This window comes from Gadus morhua, chromosome 4 (genome assembly GCF_902167405.1).
Source record: "Gadus morhua chromosome 4, gadMor3.0, whole genome shotgun sequence".
In the NCBI taxonomy this organism is placed as follows: Eukaryota; Metazoa; Chordata; class Actinopteri; order Gadiformes; family Gadidae; genus Gadus; species Gadus morhua.
Window position 1 is genome coordinate 13,253,949 of NC_044051.1, and position 9,997 is coordinate 13,263,945.

General features: G+C 41.4%; 1 protein-coding gene across 2 annotated transcripts in view; it reads left to right on the top strand.

Annotated features, from left to right (window-relative positions):
* LOC115542731 (eosinophil peroxidase) overlaps positions 1-9,997 on the top strand; it is a 55,949-nt gene that overhangs the window by 37,786 nt on the left and 8,166 nt on the right. The gene's annotated exons all lie outside the window — the stretch shown is intronic.

Sequence of the window (9,997 nt, forward strand, 5' to 3'; positions counted from 1 at the left end):
TTAGATTACAGGTGTTCAATCAGCTGATCAGTCAGTCGCTCAAAAATATGGCTCTATAAATAAATATAAATAAAGAGGAAATATATCTTCCTCTTTTGATCTAAACCAGAGTACCTTTGAATGAGCCAGCATGGCAAGTCCTCTGTGGATTAAAGGACATTATAGAACGCAGGACCGTGTTCAAAGAAGTTTTCCCCATGAAAGAATTCAGCCTAAACATAATTATTTGGAACATTGTCCATGGTTTATAAGACAGTTTGGACCCCTTGCTGCTCTTCGGACAATACGATTTGAAGAGAAACATAGCTTCTTTAAAAGAGTAATTCGTCATACAAACTGTTACAAAAATGTACTGTATTCCGTTAGCCCAAAGGCACCAATTTCAGACTGCATACAATCTGCACATGTGTAGATTCTCTAAGCCACTTTTGGAGGTGGCTAATGTTCCAACACTTGATGTTGATGTTAACAATCAGGATATTACACAGGCTGTGAAACAAAAGTATCCACATATGGACACTGTGGAACTGGCAAAAAATTAACCCTACAACGGCTTCAACTATAAGATTGGAAGCCCATGGGTCACTGGCTGGACGTCCAGAGTTTTGTGAAATCGTTCATATGAATGTTCTATAAGAGACACTAATTTTCATGGTCAAAAAATTGGATGCCTGGTACCTGGAACATTATCGATCATATGCTTTGGTCATGTCTACTTCTAGACAACTAAGGCTTGTTAAGGCGCATGAGCTGACAGACTCCTACCCTCTGGCTGACCACATGGTTGGTGGACGGCACCGCATCTCTCTGAAGAGATGGATACACGTATAAGGTTGTATACGTATTGGTGTGGCGTTACAAACGTGCAAGACAATTTTTTTATTTTATTTTTATTGAAATATGTGTCAGCGATTCGTGAGAATGTTTTTTGTCAAAATCTGTGAATATCCTCACAGTCTGCTACCTGTGCACACTAAATTAAATCCAGTGTTATTATACAAACTATGCTCTGTTATCACCCCCTTGTTTACATGCAAGTTTCCAGAGCCTAGGCTGTGTATTAACATCTGAATTATTTTTCAGCGTGCACACACAATATGGTTGCAGATATTCACTGATTTTGACAAACAATCTCCAGAATCCACCTTTAATTGGCCGACAATGCTCCTTCTTTTCATGTACCCTTAACCTTTAACCTTTAATTCCTGAAGAAAATACTATGAATGATGTCCTCACGGCTTTTGAAGCCAATTGTCTGCCCAAGAAGAATACAGTGTTTGAAAGGCACCAGTTTTGGGCGCACCCTAAGACAGTCTCCAAGGGCGTCAGATTGTTTTTAGAAGTGGTGGGGACAATAACCATAAGCTTGAGTGTGGTTTGAAAAGTGCTGGGTACCCTTATGTAAGCTATTCGTCCATTCAACGCTGCATTACAATATGCTCTACAGAGTTGTCAGGTGTTGAAAATCCTATTCTGACAATAAAAGTTGAAAACCACAGTTTGTGTTTTGGCTTGTTTTGCAAAACAGCGTTGGAAACACCAGGGTCTTGGCTCGGGATATGTAATACTAAAACACACAGGACAAAGAACAGTGTTGGCAATTTAACACTTATCTTGACATCAACAAAGTTTAACAGACAAACAATGGCAGACTGTAAAGGGGGTACGAAATGAAATGAGGTAGAGCATCAGCCTTTTGAAGACGAGCAAGGGCTGCTGGTAGCATATGTTATGCTGCATTAAAAAAACAAAAGCAAAAACAAGCGCCCAGAGGAGTATTGCATCTGCCAAATCCTGTCCACCAGTAAACACTCGCCAAGGACCAATGTAGACTTCACTCGTTCCAACATCATAAGCAAATTGCCCACAAATAAAATCCCCTACATTTTAGGATAATCACACAGGTTATGCGAGAACATATTTATGTCAGGATAGGCCTACCAGGCTCCAAGTCTAACGTCACATATCTCAATCAGACAAAACAACTATAACCACATTGGCATAGCAATCGCACCGTGTGTAGCTGCTACTAGCTGCAATCTATATATACAATGCATACTAGCTGGAGCACCAACCAGAATCAGATCACAATCGCTTAGGACCGTGGGTAACCTTTGGCCAGGTCATCACGAGCAAACAGAACCAGCAGCAAAGTTTACGTAAAACAATTTCTTACCTTATGGGGCCCTCCACATGCAGGCTAGATGATGTATCCATATCGTTATCCAATGTGTCACAAACATGCTTTTTACAGGAAGCAAAAGGACCGGCTATTTTCTGAGTAAAAATGTCAATTTTGGCTGTCCGTCTTGAAACTTCTCCTGTGCGTTCACACCAAATGCGACGGGGCGACAAGATCCCATACAAAGTGAACGTAGAGACGTATATCGGGCAAATTTTTTGCGAGAGAAAACCGGCGACAAGTTTTGATTTGTCTCGCCGTGCACAGGCGAGCGCGTTCAAGAGGATTTGTGGCGCGACAAATTCACTTGCGTTGAAATATTTCAACTTTGACACGAATTTCGCGTGATGACTGCCAATCAGCGTTCAACAGCGTGGCCACTGAGTGACATGTTTAACGTAACAGCCAATCAGCGTTCAACCATCAAACTCAGTGCAGTGCAGCATGGAGGACAAAGTGATTGTTGCCGTTTGCGACTCCTGGAGCTCTATATACAGTATAATAGTATATAATATAATTGTATAGATAATATCACGGCCAAAAGCTCTGTGCGCCTCCGGATGGCCGTAGCGTGGGGAGCTGGGGAATGGGCTTCTCGGGGTTTGTTTACCGGCGTTGCTATGGTTTCCAGTCTTGTGTGTTCCAACGGTTTATAAGGTAGGCCTAGGCCTATCTTATAAATGAAAATGTGTTTCAAATAGTGGTGGGGACATGTCCCCCCCGTCCCACCGTAATCTACGCCTATGACAGTCTCTGTCTCCATTGATAAATATGTGACGGAGCTCAGACAAAAGAGTGAGGACTGCGAGTTTGGTGCAGTGGAAAATGACATGATCAGTGACAAGAATGTGTTCAGTATGGATGACCAGCGTCTTAAGAGACTTTTAAGAGAGCCAAACCTTACATTAGAAAAGGTCATTGACACTTGCCATGCAGCAGAGGCCGCCAGAGCTCAAATACAAGCAATGAGCGCAGCCACTCAAGAGAGATCTGTACATGCGGTACATAAGAAAAAACAAGACAGTCAACCACGATATAAAGGATCACAGCAATCTTTTCAACACACACAAAGCAGTGGGCATGTGAACACATGCATTAAATGTGGAATATCTCACCAGCCCAAACAATGCCCAGCGTATGGAGTTTCTTGCCATATTTGTGGTAAACAGAACCACTATGCAAAGATGTGTGGGTCGAGTGAAGCACAGCATAGAAGAACAGTGCATGATATCAGTCCAGAAATTGACACTGTTTATTGGAACAGTGAACATTGACCAGCTAGACTCCAGCCGTGACAAGTCCTGGTACTCTGAAATACCGGTTGACAATATGCCTGTTAGGTTCAAATTAGGTTCAAATTGGATACAGGAGCAGAGGCCATTGTCCTACCACTGAACACGTTTAAGTCCATGAAGAGGAAGGCCAGACGTGAAAGGAGAGCACACCTGCAGCTACAGCCTACAAAAACAGTGCTGGTGGCTTATGGAGGGATGAGGCTGAGGCCAGAGGGGTTGCTCACACTCACGTGCTCCACACCCAAAGCTCATGCAAGTCTGCCGTTTTACATATTAAGACACTCATCCAGACCTATCCTAGGAGGAAATGCTTGTGAAGACTTGCACCTGATAAAAAGGCTGGACATCAACAACCTGGACCTGAATCATCCAACTAGGAGGAACTGATAGCTCAACACCCAACTATCTTTGAAGGTTTGGGGGAGTTTGCCGGAGAATATCACATCCACACAGAACCCAAGGCTACGCCAGTCATACACGGCTGCAGAAAAATACCACTGGCCGTGATGGACAGACTCAGAGACACTCTTGATGACGTGCTACAAGCAGATGTGATTGCACAAGTGTGTGCGATTTCGATTTTTTTGAGTACCGGTTCGAGAACTGTTTTAGCACCCGAACCGTTTGAAAAGTACTGAGTAGGCACCGTTATCGGATAGAACCCAAACGATACCCAAGCCTACTGATGATAGCCAAGTAATTACTCTCACTCGCTGTGAAGATATAGTGTCTACTCAATCAGATGAAGCAGAGCTCCTGTCATCACCCTCCAGTTATGTCTCTACAAGAACTCAGATGTGGCCACATGCATTTCCGGTACACTCCTATGACACCGAACTACAGCTAGAAAAGGGACATTTTGTGTTTATGTCAAACACAAGGTTTGACACAGAGTTCGAAAACAAATTCAGATATTTTGGAAAAGTTTGCAGAAGAGATATTCAAGTTCAAAGCCTACCCAACAGATTTTGATTTTAGTGACGTTGCTGAAGCACTAATCCAGAAACACCCCTGCCTCTCTGAGCCTGGCTCATACAACGGATGCTACGGGTGAAAGCAGTGGCTTAAGACAAAAATAGGTAACTACCTACCTCAGCTGAAGGGCCTTGGGTGTTCTGAAATACTTACAAATTAAAGCCTCATTGTGTACCTTGGAGAAGATGTGGACAAACTCATCAAGGAGTATCGTATAAGTAGTTTTGCATTAATCACCTACGTTTTAGTACGTTTTTTTTTCAGCTCTTATTGTGTCTTACAGTTTTTTTCAATTGCTTGAACACTATCGACACATGCTTAGACCAAAGCAACACAACTTGAAGTTTTTGTTTCTATACCTTAAACACATGTAACCATTCCTTAAACAAAAGCGCTGCTTTGCACTTTAGTTGCAATTGTGCAACACACTTGCTCCTTTCTGCAACACACTTGCTCCTGCACACTACACAGTATTTCATACATAAGACACTTAATTCAAAAATGACGTCTCATTGTACCATTGGGAAAACACATCTATTCAAAATCCTAAACACATTGGTTAATTGAGAATACTTGCTTACACACCTTAAAACACTTTCTTCCAAAACTGAACACCAATCAGCCAGCTGCAAAAAGGCCTCAGTTAAGCCATTTTGAGAACTTTGCAAGCATGGATGCAGCAAGAGCAAGAGGCAGATGTAGAGGAGGAAGAGGAGGACAGAGACATAGAGGAGGACATGGTGGAAGAGGCCGTGCATGGAACATTATTTCCGATGACATAAGAGCAACTTTGGTGGACCATGTCATAAACCATGGCCTGACTATGAGGGAAGCTGGGCAGAGTCCACCCTAATCTAAGCCGTTTCAGTTTCATCCATAATAAGGACATTACGACTGGAAAACAGGTATGTCTTCAACTCTCTACTTTCTACTCTACTCAGACTGTATTTAGAGTATTTGCAGTACTCTACCATATCACATGTACTGTATTGCAGGGTGGCTAATGCTCCTTTTTGAACAAAAGTGGTAGTTTTGTGATTACCTACATTGAGATGTTTCAGTACTTTCTATGGTATATACTAGGGATGGGCAAAATGATTCTTTTCCGGGAACTAGTTCTTTCAGTTCAATTCACTATAACGATTCGTTTATTTGATTCGTTCGTTTTGATTCGTTCGTTACGTCAGATTACATCTTAAAAAAAAACAAAAAAAAACAACTTTTTTTTATAATTTTTTTTTTTTTTTAATTGGTCATGGTTCCGGATAGGACCGTCAAGACCGCAGTCCGCCGTTTGGAGATGCCTGCTATATAGTATGTCAAACGTCCCACCAATATTTATACCACTTGCTTACTCTCTATATTTCATTCATGGTTTTACATTTATAATTTTATTTTACTTTACATTTAATTCTTCATTGTTCAGGCATCACAGAACTTGCATGGTCATAAATAAAAAATACGAACTGCAGTTTAATTTCTTTGTTTGTTCTTAAATTGACGTAGAATGGAGCAAAGACTCCTGGGATTGGGAAATGCGTTTATCCAATTAACAGATGGAGGTCAAGTCTATTTTCGAAAAAATGTAGGGGGATATATGAGTCGAATGGTATGACCCAAGATACGTCAGACAGAGAAAGCGCGCATATTCGACGGTACCGCCTTGTCATTGGTTTACCCAGGTGCCATTCCAACACCATTGCTACCTCTCATTGGCTGAATCTTTGAGAAAGTTGTAGACTCAATCAATGGAAGTCGCGGGGAGACGGAGCTCTGTTCGTTTGTATATTTTATTTACGTGACCATATGTTTGGTTTATGTTAAAAAAAAAGAATCAAAGAACCAGTTCTTCTTGTTTTGGGGAACCAGTTCTTGTCGTTCACGTTTGGGATTCGTTCGTTGTAACGAATCAGTCGCGACCGACACATCCCTAGTATATACAGTAAAGTACAGTATATACAGTACTGTAAAAAAAGAAGCAAACCAATACAGTAACATTTCGTGATTGCTTTTTTCTATAGAATGACTAGAAGACCTTCTGGGGGCGGACGCCAACCCCTGTTCACCCAACAGCAGGAACTTGCCATTGTGGACCTGGTCCGAGCAAACAATGCAATCCGTCTCAACAAGCTACAGCAGCAAATACTTGCAGATAGAGAAGTATTCAATGACATAGAGCAAGTGAGCATTTCCACTATCAGACGCATCTTGGTAAAGCACCAAATTACCATGAAGCAATTGTACAGGGTCCCATTTGAGAGAAACAGTTTCAGGGTCAAAGGACTTCGACGGGAATATGTACAGGTAAGTGTTACAGTCCTTTACATTTACAATACAGTATTGGTGTCATCCAGTTACAGCTGAATATGTGCCATAGTATCAGTACCACATAGATACATTCAGAGAGGTACCAGGTACCTGTTCGATGGGGTGGGGGTTCTGTATGTTTAGTACTGTAGTTGAGTGTTTTGAGTAATGCCATCTAAACTATGTATTGCATGGATTTTGTTTTGTTACAGCGCATCTTGGAGATGGATGGAGCTGCACAGCGTCATGAATTTATTTACATTGATGAGGCTGGATTCAACCTCAGCAAAACAAGACGACGGGGTCGTAACATAATTGGCCAAAGGGCAATGGTGCAAGTCCCGGGGTAGCGCGGGGGAAATATCTCATTGTGTGCTGCCATAAGCCTTCAAGGGCTACTGCACCATCAAACAAAACTAGGTCCCTTCAATACCGAACATATACAATTTCTGGATGCACTTCACGATGCAGCTGTACAGGACAGACCAGAGCAGCCCAGGTTTGTTGTTGTCTGGGATAATGTTAGTTTCCATCGGGCTGCTCTGGTATGCAACTAGTTCACCAACCATCATCAATTTGAAGTCCTATACTTGCCCCCTTACACACCATTTCTAAACCCCATAGAAGAATTATTTTCGGCTTGGAGATGGTGCGTATATGACCGCCAACCTCATGCTCGCATGCCTCTTCTGCAGGCAATGGAACAGGCCTGCGGAGACATCAACATAGGGTCAATCCATGGATGAATTAGGCACACAGGGCAATATTTTCCCCGATGCTTAGCGGAAAAAAATATTGCTTGTGATGTTGATGAGATCCTATGGCCAGACCCCAACAGACGGCAGGATCCATAAGCCCACCCATGCACAATAGCCATGTTTTTCTGTGTTCACAGTACAGTAGGGTTTATTTATTTATTTTTGCTCAAACTGTATTTACTGCACTGTAATGTACAGTACTGCAATGTACAGTATTTAGTATTTCTTTTGGTTGTGGTGAAAACGTGCCCTCTGTGGAACTGAATGAAAACAGTGAACATGAAAGACTGCAGTGGTGTTTTATATAAAGTAGACCAGTGTGTTGCTACTGATCTGAAAGTGTATTCATATGATGCAAGTGTTTCATTTTGACATCAGAGTGCCATTTTTACAAAGAATTGTTAGGTTTCGATAGCCGAGTTTCAATTTGACATAGATGTGAATGGTTTATTTCCCAGTGTTGTTGTCTTATTTGCTTGTGTGTTGAGTTTTGACACACAAGCCAAATTTTGCAAAACGTGTTCAAGCTATTGAAAAAAACTGTAATGGCATTCTGAAATGTGTATCATTCAAAGCAGCAGCAGTACAGATGGAGCAGTGTGCAAGACTGGTCCTTAAAATGGTAATCTTATCCAAATTTTGCATTGTGTAAAGTGTCAGTCTGTGGCTATTTTTCTGAAATTAATGAAAAATAACTTTGATAAATTTCCTGTCATTCTTTATCAGGTTTTTCAGAAGAAGGAAGCTGAAACGGAGCTTGAGAGATGTACAATGGCCGAGCATGTCATCAAGGAAGAGGTGGATCCTCTCCAGCCAACGCATGACATTGGGATTGTTATTGAAGGGGTGCAGGTTCTCAGTAGACTGGGTAGCCCCGTCCATTCGGCCGGCTATTTGAGTTCGCCCCCTGCACAGGGGTCTGGAGAAGAGCAATCGATTTCTTTCTGCTTCTGATACGTTTTTGAGGGAGCCAATCACCAAGCTGGCTTTTCCCCTTGGCGCGCTATCGGCGGGTTTAACACAATGAGGACAGGGAAGTGACAGCAAGCAGCCAATCGCGTACAGAGCCGTTGATCACGCCTCTTGTGCTGAAGAAATTGACAGCAGCTTCACCAGACAAACATGCAATCTACGATTGATCTTGGTCTGGCAATAGGTCCTCAGTGAGTTGCAATCAGTCCCACATGCCTGTGCCATGGTATTTGGCCTCATCTATGCTCTCAACTTGAGCTATCCAAGTGACATCAAATACACCTTCATCAAATACCTTTTCATTTTGAAACGGAATCAAAAACCACCCTCCCTCAAAACTATGCCTCCAAAACTGTCCGTCATGAAAAAAATGCCTCACAGCCTAATCTGCTGAATTAATAAAGTTCAGACAAATGGTTTTTAATTATTTGATTGAATGTAAGCAAATTTGCCTCCACCCCTCTAATAAATTAAAGATTTTTTTTTTTGTTTAAAACATCATAGTTTGGATATAATGAGAAAATGAGAAAATGAGAAAAGCTATATAATAACCAAAAGTTCCATTAAGCGCAGGGGTAACTCGCTTATTTATTAATCTAAGGGAGTTTATGGCTGGGGGAGCATATACAGTGGTAGGCATAAATGTAGGCACCCCATGCTAAAGTTGACTAAAACAGGAATACAAAATCATCTTTTGGGAAGTGATATTAATTCCTTAATTATACAAATGAGGAAAAATTCAACCTTTAAGGACACTACTTTTCTTTGTGGATGAATAATGTATCGTAAATAAATAAATAAATAAATGTTCTTCATTAAAATGCAGGTTGCATAAGTATAGACAGCCCTATGTAAAATTCCCATAGAGGCAGGCAGAGTTTTATTTTTAGAAGCCAGTTATTTCATGGATCCAGGATATTGTGCATCCTGATGAAGTGACCTAGGCCTTTTGGAAATAAAATAGCCCCACATCAACACATACCCTTCACCATACCTAGAGATTGGCACGGTTCTTTTCAGTTAGCATAATAGCTGTTAGTTAGCCAAACGATTTTTCAATGCAAATCAAAAGGTTGTTCCGTATTGTGTGTTTGCATTAAAGTGTAGATTAGGTTTTGCAACCAATCAATCATTACTGCTTTTCTCCAGAAAGCGGTAAGGCAGGCCTCATGGCTCAGGCAATATTTTAGGTCACTACTTCACCAAATCTTTGTGTTTTGCTATTTGCCTAGTAGTAGAGTAAGTAGTTCTGTTTGCTTCTGTTGCGAGACTATCCTACACTTAGCATCTCACGGGTTTGAGGGCAATTGGCAGTCTAGACATTGAGTAACCCAACAGAGTTGCACACAATTGTGTTTTATTTCTACACAGTTTGCCTCAGTGAAGGGGAACTATGGGTAGGATAGACAATTGCAACTTTTCTGTGAAGGTTGCAACTCAAACATTGCGATTCTGGAGGGAGAGAAACAGTAACCATGTTTTAAGGACATTAAAACAGCAAACCTATT